The sequence below is a fragment of the Anomaloglossus baeobatrachus genome, chromosome 10, assembly GCF_048569485.1.
Source record: "Anomaloglossus baeobatrachus isolate aAnoBae1 chromosome 10, aAnoBae1.hap1, whole genome shotgun sequence".
Lineage (NCBI taxonomy): Eukaryota > Metazoa > Chordata > Amphibia > Anura > Aromobatidae > Anomaloglossus > Anomaloglossus baeobatrachus.
Genome location: NC_134362.1, coordinates 51,558,120 through 51,572,318, shown reverse-complemented (window position 1 = coordinate 51,572,318; position 14,199 = coordinate 51,558,120). Strand labels below are relative to the sequence as shown.

The following is a 14,199-nucleotide window of genomic DNA, read 5'->3' as shown; positions in this document are numbered from 1 at the left end:
ACTACCAGACTGGTCTTTGGCATTATTTTTTCTTGGGGAAGATAAGCCACTACCAGACTTGTCGTTGGTATTTTTTTTCTCGGGGAAGATAAGCTACTACCAGACTAGTCTTTGGCATTATTTTTCTTGGAGAAGATAAGCCACCACCCGACTTGTCTTTGGCATTTTTTCTTGGGAAAGATAAGCCATCACCAGACTTGCCTTTGGCAATTTTGTTCTTGGGGAAGATAAGCCACTACCAGACTAGTCTTTGGCATTATTTTTTCTTGGGGAAGTTAAGCCACCACCAGACTTGTTGTTGGTATTTTTTTTTCTCGGGGAAGATAAGCCACCACCAGACTTGTCTTTGGCATTTTTTCTTGGGAAAGATAAGCCATCACCAGACTTGTCTTTGGCATTTTTTCTTGGGAAAGATAAGCCATCACCAGACTTGTCTTTGGCATTATTTTTTCTTGGGGAAGTTAAGCCACCACCAGACTTGTTGTTGGTATTTTTTTTTCTCGGGGAAGATAAGCCACCACCAGACTTGTCTTTGTCATTTTTTTCTTGGAAAAGATAAGCCATCACCAGACTTGTCTTTGGCATTTTTTCTTGGGAAAGATAAGCCATCACCAGACTTGTCTTTGGCATTTTTTCTTGGGAAAGATAAGCCATCACCAGACTTGTCTTTGGCATTTTTTCTTGGGAAAGATAAGCCATCACCAGACTTGTCTTTGGCATTTTTTCTTGGCAAAGATAAGCCATCACCAGACTTGTCTTTGGCATTTTTTCTTGGGAAAGATAAGCCATCACCAGACTTGTCTTTGGCATTTTTTCTTGGGAAAGATAAGCCATCACCAGACTTGCCTTTGGCAATTTTGTTCTTGGGGAAGATAAGCCATCACCAGACTTGTCTTTGGCATTTTTTTTTTTTTCGGGGAAGATAAGCCACCATCAGAGTTGTCTTTGGCTTGAAAGCCAAACGGGCAACTCTTGGATAAATAGTGTTTTTCCATGTTTAGCGCATTAGCATTAATTTGTCGTCTTCTTTATTAGCACAAGCTATTTCTCCAAAGTCAATGATTACCAAGAGCCTTGTGCAGCGCTAGACACAACACAACGATGTGAACAATATTATAAATGGTAATGGGATTTAGGGCATGGACTCATTGATAAAGAGGAGAGTAATTAGCAGATTTAACAATACTCCGGCACACTATCTCCATCACCGTAAACATCTTATTATCACTTGAGTGAAGGTTATGTTACACCAGAATGTTTCTGCCTTGTTAAATGGTATCTTTCTCTTTTTTTTTTCCTTCCATACAGGTATTAAAACATTTCTCAAGACCTCAGACCATCAGAAAACCGCAACAACCAGCGTATGGGTTTTCCGTGGAATTATAAAATGAAAACCTACGTGGAGTGTAAAGTCTTCCTTCCCACTTTCTTCCAGATATAGCTTAAGAAAAAGTCAAATAAGTAATTCATGTTGTCAAGTAGCGATATATTGGGAAGAAATGCTCCCCCTTTACTCCGGAGAGAAAGATCAAACTGCCGTTACTTGTCTATGAATACATTCTGGTGAAAGGTCCCTAGGTTTCTGCCGGTCACGCCACACTGCACTTATTCTATACATCCAACCCAGCCCCCTCCGTCTGTGCCCTGCCATGAAGCAGGATCACTCACTGCTATAAACAGAAGGTATAGAAGGGCGAATATACAAGAAAATTATTTTTTTGCTTGAAGACAAAGCAAAAAAAGACAAAGAAAAGGAAGAAATGCTCTAATTCCGGTTTCTGATCTGGACGGTTGGACGATGGAATAAGCCCTGTCAAGTGCAGAGGAGAGACCGCCCGTGGATTGCACTTTTTATTTTTACCACCCTTTGTTGGATTTACAAATTTCAGGGATGTGAGAAGAAAAAAAGTAACTACTGATGAAGACAGGTGAATAGCAAAATCCAGATGCCTTCAGCTTTTCACTAAAAGGTAAGGACCTGATCGGGAGAGGTTGCTTTTGGTCTGTAGAAATATAGAGATTTAAGGATACGTTTTTACTTTTCGTCAGACATCTTGTTTCCAAAAATGTAAGTGCAACATATAAATCTTCAAAAATGAGTCAACATATATTCCATTATTCCATCATTAAGAATTAGCCGATGGTGTAATCAATTGTAGCCGCGACCAAGATCAATAATTGTATGATGCTGCGATGGTCCATATAATAAACACCAACACCACAACTAGTATGGAAGGCTATATGCAAACCAATAGCTACACCAATAAACAACAGCAAAACCAATTTCAAATATTTTTTTTAATAAAAATTAATGACCACATAAAACTCGAATGGACCACCCCAGATGAAGGATGGTATTGATATGGGGAGCCAGCACCCAAAAACCCAGTTTAACAAATTTATAATGATAGTTAAATTATTACATCCAAAGTAATATAACTATATATGGCAGAGGAAGACACATGCCTGTAATACAATTGTAGGTAGCATATATCAAAACTCCATATGTATAGAAAGTAGAAAAAATGAAATAAATAGTCATAGTAATAGTCATTCAAGTTATATTACCAACAGGCAGTCAATCCAATGCCAAACAAGGTGTGGCGACCCCTCACACTGACGCGCGTTTCGCAACAAGCGTGCTTCGTCCAGGAGTCTCCTGGACGAAGCACGCCTGTTGCGAAACGCGCGTCAGTGTGAGGGGTCGCCGCACCTTGTTTGGCATTGGATTGACTGCCTGTTGGTAATATAACTTGAATGACTATTTATTTCATTTTTTTCTACTTTCTATACATATGGAGTTTTGATATATGCTACCTACAATTGTATTACAGGCACGTGTCCTCCTCTGCCATATATAGTTATATTACCTTGGATGTAACCATTTAACTATTATTATAAATTTGTTAAACTCGGTTTTTGGGTGCTGGCTCCCCATATCAATACCATCCGTCATCTGGGGTTGTCCATTCGAGTTTTATGTGGTCATTAATTTTTATTAATAAAGAATTATTTAATATTTGAAATTGGCTTTGATGGTCCATATAGTCAAATCATAAAAAAATGGCTAAAACAAGTTAAAAGGATTCAAAGGATGACGTGAGAGGGAGCGTTACTTTATATACATCGTCTGTATTACTTGTTAACATAGATAAGTGCCGATAGTGAATTGGGCATTTATTATTTAATGCAGCAAAAAGGAAATACAGCAGGGAATGAATAGGAAAATTACCCTGCTATAAAGAACATTACTCAGTCGTATATCTATATTTACTCACTTTCCTCTATGTTTGTGTGCATTCTTGTTTTCTCCAGTGCCCCAATTTCACGGTCACATTTCAAAAAGATGCTTAAAGGGAACCAACCAGCCGGATTTTCATATATAAAGTAAAGCCAGTGCTATACTGGAGCTAGGAGGCTAAATGTAAGCATAGCTTTTGTTCAGAGATTGGATGCTTTATTTCAGAAATATGTGCAAGTAAAGTTCCAGTAATGCACTGCTATTTGATTGACAGGTGCAACAGGAAGGGAATATGTGGGTCGGGTCTTGCTATCTATTCCCGCCCCTGACTGTCTGCCTACAACGGCCACGGGGGAAGGAAGACAGGGGCAGAAATAGATAGCAAGACCTGACCCACATATTCCCTTCCTGTTGCACCTGTCAATCACATAGCAGTGCATTGCTGGAACTTTACTTGTGCATATTTCTTAAATAAAAAATTCAATCTCATAACAAAAGCTATGCTTACATTCAGCATCCTAGCCCCAGTATAGCACGGGCTTTACTTTATATATGAAAATCCTGATGATTGGTTCCCTTTAAGCATGTTTTTGAAATGTGACCTGGAAACTGGGGCATTGGGGAAAACAAGAACGCACACAAACATGGAGGAAAAGTAAAGCACTGGCTTTACTTTATATATGGAAATCCTGCTGGTTGCTTCTCTTTAAAGGAGATGGCCAGTTTTCGGTCAAATTTCTATTCTGCCTCAAACCTCTATGTCTTGAACATAAAAGCTTTTAACTTCGGCTGGGTTCATACGGGCGAGGTTTACAGTCCGGACCAACAAGAGGCTGTAAGTTCGGTTCGGAAGACCCCTTGTCTAATTGCGGTCCATATGCGGACTATGAAATACACTCTTCCGAAAATGGCCTTATCCTTGGTGTTAACGGTGTTCTCCACCACTAAAGTTCATCGTCCGCCTCCTTGACACGTCTGTGCTTCACCACGTACGTAACAAAATGGTACTGGTGTCATCAGTGTTTTGGATCAGTGTGTCATTTGTGTCCATTTTTGCCATCAGTGTTTTTCAGATATGGGTAAAGAAATATATTACAAAGCTTCTTCTATAATTTGCAGTGTTACACATGGCGAGCACATGGATGGCACATGAATGTCATCCGTGATCTGTACATGTTTTTCATGGACTCATAGTCTTGTATTGGCCCTTGTCATCCATGCTGCCAGGAAAAAATGGACATGTCTCCGTGTGGTTTACACTGACACATGGTCTGTGTATGTGAGCAGCTCCTGTCATGGGTGACAGACAGTCCTGTGGTGTCCGGCTATAGAAGGTCACAACACCTTCTATTATTTCTGCTTGGTTTTAAACCTTCTCCCTTTAACACTAGAAGTCCCAGAGAGGGGTCATTTAACATTTCTACCATTGAAACCCTATGGAGCTCGAAATTCCTGGGATTTCTAGTGTTAAGACCCTGGGGTGTTGTTCATCCTGTCAGCTGCTGTTCATCAGTACTTTCCTTGTCTATATATACTTTTATTTCCAATTACTCGATGCTGGTGATATTGGTTACATCAAGTCTTCAGTCAAGCAGATGGCTTGCATACATCAGGAGAATCTTGATGGTTGTTGCAGCTTCTCTCCCTGAAACAATTAGAGATCATTTGTTTGTGGTTTTCCCTTGTTTGTTATCATTATGTGTCCTTTAGAGTCTAGTGGGGTTGATGAAGAGCTTGTTCTATCCGCTCCCTATCTAGGGCCCAGCTCAGGGTCAGCTATCCGGCTCGGCGCATAGACGCCGAACCTATCTAGGGCGGTGAGGGAAGTCAGGGCCCAGCTGTAAGCTTGGTCAGGGGTCACCATCTCCTCCTTCCCTAGACAAAAGCTTCCCTTCCCTTTCGCCGTTCGCCTGGTTCTTCCCCATAACTAGTGTGACAGGTCCATAGGTTATAATGGGTACGTGTGGCATCCGAGAAAAAAAATGGATACCACAAGTACTGGAAACACAGACATGTCAAGGAGGCCTTAATGTGCGCAGGATGGTGTGTGTAGGGAAAACACCCCCAAACTGTACTCATGTCGTGGACTTGCGCTGCTCCTCCCCGGTGGTCTCCTGATATCATCCGCTGACCAGCTACAGCCTTCTCATTCCACCTGAACAGGTTCCCAGATGTTGATGCCGGTAGACGGGCAACACCAACCTAGGCGTTCTTCTTAGACCACTCTGTGTCCATTTGATAGTAGTGTAGAATATCTTTAATTTAAAGTCCCCTTTTTTGCCTGTGGACAGTATTGTAAACATCGGATGTGGCACTTTTCCCATCTTTAAGAATCAAGATATTAGCAATCACGTTTCCACTTTCACGGATGTCCCCGGCCTTCATTGACTTCAGCACAGACACTGGAGATTTTGCTGCCTATATCTGCGCATGCGCTGAACGTCACCTCCCTCGTTTTCCTATGGACGTGGAGAGCATGGCCTCCACTGCTTTAAAGGGAACTTGTCACCAGATTTGGCAACTATAAGCTACAGTCACCAATGAGCTCTTATATTCAGCATTCCAGAGTGCTAAACATTCTACCCAGGCCTCTCTGTATAACGTAAAAACACTTTTATTATACTCACCTAGGCGGTGGTCCGGTGTGACAGGTGTCGCTGGTCTCCAGTCCAGCGCCTCATCTATCTGGCGATCACCGTCCTCCTTCTACACAGCTCAGTATGGATGACGCGTCGTGCGTCATCCACACAGGCCGGTATTGTGGTCCTGTGCAGGCGCACTTTGATCTGCCCTACTGAGGGAAGATCAAAGTAGTGTAATGCGCAGGCGCTAGGAAAGGTTAAAGATCGCATGCGCGCTACAATACTTTGATCTACCCTGAGCAGGGCAGAGAGAAGTGCGCCTGTGCAGAACCTCAATGCTGGCCAGTGTGGATGATGTAGGACGCGTCATGCACACGGGCCTCAGTAGAAAGAGGATGGTCATCGCCGCAGAGAGGAGGCACCGGACCAGAGAGCAGTAACACCCATCGGACCGGACTGCCCCCCTAGGTGAGTATTATAAAAGTGATTTTTACATTATACAGAGAGGCCTGGGCTCTTATATATACAGTATTCTAGAATACTGTGTATATAAAAGAGTTCAGAGGGGGTGGCCGCAACTTATAGGGGCCAAATCTGGTGACAGGTTCCCTTTTAAGCCCATTCTGTAGAAAACAGAGGGCAGTTTAGAAATTTGACCCAAAAGTGGCCAACCCCATTGTAGTGAAATTAGCCTTAGCGGGTGAGTTGGTGGCTGAAAATAGTGAGATCAAGTTGCGATCCACCTTTGAGAGAAGGACTAATATATATAATTAAAAAAATACTAAAAAAACTCTGAACACTGCCGTGGTATATGTTGGTGCCATATAAACGACAAGAAATACAAATTTGGTAGGAATATCTGGATATAGGAGGGTCAAACATCTCATCGTTATATATTAACAAAAATTTAGGCAACCTACCAACCGGCACCGTTGGTCTTTATATACTCTTTACACACCAAGGAACCACAGGGACAATTAATATTTCGGCCTTTTTGGCTTATACACACAGGACGTAGAGTATCTGGGCAGCACAAACAGCTTTATCAGATTACTGAGCAAGTAATAACGGAAGGTGACAAATAACAACCATTTTTACATGTCTCCGATTGTACCGCACTTCACGGAAACGCTTTCCTGCTAATGTCATCTTTGTGTGCAGATGTGATTCTTCATGAACTGTCACATGAGAGTAGAAGTCCATTAACAAAGCAGTCAGAACGGATATCATTTCCCTGACATTTCAGTATTAAGTATGAGAGACATCACTGGTGGATGGAAGTATAAATGTTACAGCGAGCAGTCAACTGGGAAAACAACAAGATAGGAAAAAAAAAAGAGCTCGAAAACAAACCTGGAGAACGGCAAGGGTCTCCTACCAGACGGTGCTCACATGAGAACATGCGGGAGGAACATAAAATGTGTCTCCGGCTCGCGTTAGCTCATTAATCTTTTGTAAACTAGCCTGTGTCCATCTGTCAGGTGTGTACATGGGTTAAGGGGAGAGCTCTGCCTTGGGGCAGGAGACATAGATAACCGCAGAAGACGAGGACGAGTTCATGAGGACCTCAGACCTTTCTGGAGGCATCATGCATTGATCTACAAGGATCCTTACTTGTAGACGACAGGCTGTGCTGTGTATTTAATGGCTATATACTGTTAATACATGATTTATAGAAGCTACAGGCGTGCCCAGCCGATAGCACAGTGTCCTGTTCATTATTGGAGCTGGTTGTCATCAACGGTAGAAACATAGCGTAATTCTGCTCCATTACCCGTCTTCTACATCACTTGTGTTTTAGACCTTTTTTCCCAAAACATCTGGCCTAGTAGAAAGGTTTTTGTTTGTTTGTATGTTGTTCTTATTTTTTTGCAAAGGTGGCTCAAGATAAAATGTGGCACTATTCACCAAAAATGTTCCAAAATTTTGGTGCAAATTGTTGCCACAAAGGAACCCAAACTTAGAAGTACTTTGCACGTTGCGACATCGCTGGCATCGGCTAGCGATGCCGAGCGCGATAGTCCCCGCCCCCGTCGCACATGCGATATCTTGTGATAGCTGCCGTAGCGAACATTATCGCTACGGCAGCGTCACACGCACTTACCTGCCCTGCGCCGTCGCTCTCTGGCCGGCGACCCGCCTACTTCCTAAGGGGGCGGGTCGTGCGGTGTCACAGCGACGTCACACGGCAGGCGGCCAATAGAAGCGGAGGGGCGGAGATGAGCGGGACGTAAACATCCCGCCCACCTCCTTCCTTCCGCATAGCCGGTGGAGGCAGGTAAGGAGAAGTTCCTCGCTCCTGCGGCGTAACACACAGCGATGTGTGCTGCCGCAGGGACGAGGAACAACATCGTATCTCCTATTGGTGCGACATTATGAAAATGACCGACGCTTTTGCGATTGTTTATCGGCGCATCTAGGCTTTACACGTTGCGACGTCGTTACCGGCGCCGGATGTGCGTCACTTTAGATTTGACCCTGACGATATCGCAGTAGCGATGTCGCAACGTGCAAAGTACCCTTTAGTCTAACGATGCAGCAAATGTATTCAACTGCACATTTGTGGCTCCCGCCAGTCCGGTAGCAATGAGGTCACAGACATCATTCATCTGACCGCTGCAGCCGGTCACTTACGTCAGCGGTGATGTCTGCATGTTCACCAAAGACTAGCAAGGAGCATCAAACTAGATCTGACTTCATCACACAACCCTATTTGAGTCAATTTAGTAAAAGGTCCAAGAGACCCCCTTTAAAAGGGAAGCGATTGTCAGAAAATGACCTATTGTTTAACACTAGAACTACTGAGGTAGTCATTTTGACTACTTTGCACTATGTATTTCTATATAGGTGGCACGAGTCCAGTAGTTCTAGTGTTAAATCAGGTTTTTGAAGTTTGATTTTTTTGTTAATTTTGGTAATTTTATTTATGTTTAGAAATCCTGCAATTTTTATACCGGCCACTGAGATATTTTAGATTCTAGCTTCCTGTTTTCAGTACCAAAACCTACACATTAGCCACACTGGTCAGACTCTGACCCTATTTTCTGTATTGAAGCATCTAATGAGCGTGTGCAATGGTCATTATGATATCAACTATTGTAAAGGGAGTATCCTGTGTTACATTGTAATCCTGCCTGTAATCCATCCATCCACACACCCTGCACATACATACCTGCCTGCCTCCTCTTCACCATTAGACTCCTGCAAGTAAGAGACCTTTGGTCACATGACATCATGTCACAAAGGTCCTTAAACAGTCTTATCAGGATATAAATGCTTGGGGCCCTTTGAAATTGCCCAGTTTACTCTCCCTTTTCCCTAATGCCACTCCTCCATACCAGCCTGCCTCCTGATATGTTCTTTTAGGCTACTTTCACACATCCGGCTTGAGCTCTGCGGCTCAATCCGGCTGTGCAAGCTATGCAACGGATGCGGTGAAAACACCGCATCCTTTGCATAAGTTTTTCCTTTGCGGCCAGTCCGGTTTTTGCCGCTTGAGCATGCGCAGTGGCAAAAACCGCATGCGGCGGCCGGATGCGGTTATTGCCGCATCGCGCCGCATCCGGCCGCCATAGGCATGCTTTGAAAAATGCACCGCATCGGCCGAATGCGGCGCGATGCGGTTTTTTTTTGCCGCACGAAAAAACGTGCCAGGCAACGTTCCATCCGGCCGCCGCATCGGCTAAATCTGCCGCATGCGGCAAAAACCGGACGGAACGCAAGGCCATGCGGCACAATGCGGCACTAATTAAAGTCTATGCAGGAAAATCGCAACCGGCAGCAAAAAAAAACGGTTGCGATTTTCCTGCAAAGTGCCGGATTGTGCCACATTGCAGAAACCGGAGGTGTGAAAGCAGCCTTAGACTTCTGCAATTAAGAGACCTTTGGTCACATGACTGTGAAGTCATCAAAGCTCCTTAAACAATCTTAACCTCGGAATACAACTGCTGGGGTCTCTAAGATAGTGGGGGGCCTGAGAAATTGCACAGATTAACTGCCCCTATCGCCGATCCTGACTGTAACTAGGGCTTATTTTTGGAGTAAGGCTAATATTTCAAGCTAGAAATACTAGAAAAATCATGTAAAATCATGCCATGCTAGGGCTTATTTTCAGGGAAATGCGGTGTATATTAAAAAAAAATACATGTAACACAAAAACCCGATTAAACAATACGTCATTTTGTGACCTTTTAACTGCTTTTATGCGACTTTCCTCTGCTGATTCTCCTGTGTTAGTGACAATGATAACTTAATTACAGGTGAGACATTTCTAGAGGTTTCCAATTAGAAAAGCTTGGCTTTCAAGGAGCCGTGTTTTGCTATAGAAACTGACTTGAGTATAATTATTCTGCACATAGCTGTCATGATTATCTTTTTATTCATATAAAATAACCTCAAGAATTGCCCTTATAGAAATTACACTTATGAACGCGTGTATACATAGATGTGGTGTATATGATTGTGTGTCCTTCTACACAAAATAACAAAAAAACCTGCATTTTTGGGGGATCCAATTATTCTGGGATATTATTTTCTCTGATTTTGTTAATTTTTCATACTGTTGGAATAACGCTGCACAGTTCTCCCCCTCATTACTACATTACATACCGCTGTATCGCCTTGTAGGATTGTATTTGTAGTGAATTCTCCTCCGGTTTCATTAGCCTATGTAATGGATACAGATCGCATTATGTACATTAAATTATAGGACGTTTTCTAGTAACATTTTACAGCTGTGACTTCTTCGCTGCTCCTATAATGTAGGGAGAACGAGACTTTTACATCAACTGATATTTGGCGGCTGCACCGATGCTTCTTTTGCCAAAGGGAGTGCGTTATCAGCAAATCTTTTATATATTTATATATACATACACACACACACATTTTATATATATATATATATTTATATATATATATATATATATATATATATATATATATATATATTTACACATATATATATATATATATATATATATATATATATACAGTGTGTCCACCCATATCCTGTCCACCACCATTAACTTGAGAACGGAGGCAGCTATAGGCATAGAAGTGGTGTCTAGGTATAGTAAGGTAGCCATGCGCTACGCAATGAAACCACCCATAGCGCCACCTGGTGGAAAACAGTTAGCATTTTTATCTCAAACAGAAGGAGATATTGAATTGATGATGCCCTACAATTTTTAAATTCGCTTTTTTTCTCTATCTTGTTCTGTTTTCGAGATAAAAATGCTAACTCCGTTCTTCTCCACTAGGTGGCGCTATAGGTGGTTTCATTGTGTAGCGCATGGCTACTTTACTATACCTAGACACCACTTCTATGCCCATAGCTGCCGCTGTTCTCAAGTTAATGGCGGTGGACAGGATATGGGTGGACACACTGTATATACACATTTTTTTGTAAATATTTTATTATATCTTTTCATGGGACAACACTGCAGATCTGCCCTTGTGATACAATGTACAGTGTCAGTGTGCAGCTTGTGTAACAGTGTAAATTTGGTGACCTCTAAATAACTCACCACACAACCATTAATGTCTAATCCGCTGGCAACAAAAGTGAGAACATCTGTAAGTGAAAATGTCCAAAATATGTTTAAAGTGTCAATATAATGTGTGGCCTCATTGTTTTCAAACACGGCCTTAACTCTCTTGGGCATGTAGGTCACCAGAGCTTCACAGGAGCCGTGGGATCGTCTTCCATCCTCCATGATGACATCACGGAGCTGGTGTATGTTATAGACCTTGCGCTCATCCACTTTGTGTTTCAGGAGGCCCCATAAATGCTCAAAAGTGTTTAGGTCTGGAGACGCTTGGCCAGTCCTTTACCCACAGTTTCTTTACTAAGGCCGTGGTTGTCTTGGAGGTGTGTTTGGGGTTGTTATGTTGGAATCCTACCCTGCGGCCCAGAAAGACCATGTTCTGCTTCAGTATGTCACAGTACGTGTTGGCATTGACGGTTATTTCAATGAACTGTAACTCCCCACAGCCGGCAGCACTCTTGCAACTCAAAACCATGATGCTCCCACTACCATGCTTGACTGTAGGCAGGACACACTTGTGTTTGTCCTCATCACGTGATTACCGCCATACACGCTTGACACCATTTGAGCCATCATCAGAACACAGAACATGGTATCAGTAATCCATGTCTTTAGTCTGCTTGTTTTCAGGCCTTCTTGTGCATCATCTTTAGAAGCTTCCTTCCAGGACAACAGCCATGCAGAGCAATGTGATGCAGTGTGCGTTGTATGGTCTGAGCACTAACAGGTGCCTGTAGAAATGCTGGCCGCACTCATACTTATATTTTGAAAAGACAACCTCTGGATATGAGGCTGAGCACGTGTTCTCAACTTCTTTGGTCGACCAAGGCGAGGCCTGTTCTGAGTGGATCCTGTCTTGTTAAACTACTGTATGGTCTTTGTCACCGTGCTGCAGCTCAGTGTCAGGGTGGTGACAACCTTCTTATAGCCTCGGCCTTCTTTATGTAGAGCAACAATTCTTTTTTTCAGCTCCTCAGAGAATTCTTTACCATGAGGAGCCAGGCTGAACTTCCTTTGACCAGTATGAGAGTGTGTGAGGGATAACACCAAATGTAACACCCCTGCTCAACATTCACACCTCAGACCTTGTAACACTAATGAGTCACATGACACCGGGGAGGGAAAATGTGTAATTGGGCACAATTTGGCTATTTTTACTTAGGAGTGTACTCACGTTTGTTGCCAGCTATCTAGACACTAATGGCTGTGTGCTGAGTTATTTAGAAACACTGTACATTATATCCAAGTGTCAGATCTTTAGTATTGTCCCATGAAAATATATAATACAATATTTACAAAAATGTGAGGGGTGTATAGTCACTTTTGTGAGCTACTGTGTGTGTATGTATGTGTATATATACAGTCAGGGCCAGAAATATTTGGACAGTGACACAAGTTTTGTTATTTTAGCTGTTTACAAAAACATGTTCAGAAATACAATTCTATATATAATATGGGCTGAAAGTGCACACTCCCAGCTGCAATATGAGAGTTTTCACATCCAAATCGGAGAAAGGGTTTAGGAATCATAGCTCTGTAATGCATAGCCTCCTCTTTTTCAAGGGACCAAAAGTAATTGGACAAGGGACTCTAAGGGCTGCAATTAACTCTGAAGGCGTCTCCCTCGTTAACCTTTAATCAATGAAGTAGTTAAAAGGTCTGGGGTTGATTACAGGTGTGTGGTTTTGCATTTGGAAGCTGTTGCTGTGACCAGACAACATGCGGTCTAAGGAACTCTCAATTGAGGTGAAGCAGAACATCCTGAGGCTGAAAAAAAAGAAAAAATCCATCAGAGAGATAGCAGACATGCTTGGAGTAGCAAAATAAACAGTCGGGTACATTCTGAGAAAAAAGGAATTGACTGGTGAGCTTGGGAACTCAAAAAGGCCTGGGCGTCCACGGATGACAACAGTGGTGGATGATCGCCGCATACTTTCTTTGGTGAAGAAGAACCCGTTCACAACATCAACTGAAGTCCAGAACACTCTCAGTGAAGTAGGTGTATCTGTCTCTAAGTCAACAGTAAAGAGAACACTCCATGAAAGTAAATACAAAGGGTTCACATCTAGATGCAAACCATTCATCAATTCCAAAAATAGACAGGCCAGAGTTAAATTTGCTGAAAAACACCTCATGAAGCCAGCTCAGTTCTGGAAAAGTATTCTATGGACAGATGAGACAAAGATCAACCTGTACCAGAATGATGGGAAGAAAAAAGTTTGGAGAAGAAAGGGAACGGCACATGATCCAAGGCACACCACATCCTCTGTAAAACATGGTGGAGGCAACGTGATGGCATGGGCATGCATGGCTTTCAATGGCACTGGGTCACTTGTGTTTATTGATGACATAACAGCAGACAAGAGTAGCCGGATGAATTCTGAAGTGTACCTGGATATACTTTCAGCCCAGATTCAGCCAAATGCCGCAAAGTTGATCGGACGGCGCTTCATAGTACAGATGGACAATGACCCCAAGCATACAGCCAAAGCTACCCAGGAGTTCATGAGTGCAAAAAAGTGGAACATTCTGCAATGGCCAAGTCAATCACCAGATCTTAACCCAATTGAGCATGCATTTCACTTGCTCAAATCCAGACTTAAGACGGAAAGGCCCACAAACAAGCAACACCTGAAGGCTGCGGCTGTAAAGGCCTGGCAAAGCATTAAGAAGGAGGAAACCCAGCGTTTGGTGATGTCCATGGGTTCCAGACTTAAGGCAGTGATTGCCTCCAAAGGATTCGCAACAAAATATTGAAAATAAAAATATTTTGTTTGGGTTTGGTTTATTTGTCCAATTTCTTTTGACCTCCTAAAATGTGGAGTGTTTG

The 14,199-nt window shown here is 42.7% G+C and overlaps 2 protein-coding genes across 4 annotated transcripts in view; one reads left to right on the top strand and one right to left on the bottom strand.

Annotated features, from left to right (window-relative positions):
- The window catches only part of MACROD1 (mono-ADP ribosylhydrolase 1), a 1,024,390-nt gene that overhangs the window by 383,245 nt on the left and 626,946 nt on the right, over positions 1-14,199 (bottom strand). The gene's annotated exons all lie outside the window — the stretch shown is intronic.
- Positions 1-14,199, top strand: part of FLRT1 (fibronectin leucine rich transmembrane protein 1) — a 293,497-nt gene that overhangs the window by 179,942 nt on the left and 99,356 nt on the right. For both annotated transcript variants that reach the window (XM_075326646.1, XM_075326647.1), the window contains one exon: positions 1,309-1,970. The gene's annotated coding sequence lies outside the window, so the exon portion shown is untranslated. The remainder of the gene's footprint in view (positions 1-1,308; positions 1,971-14,199) is intronic.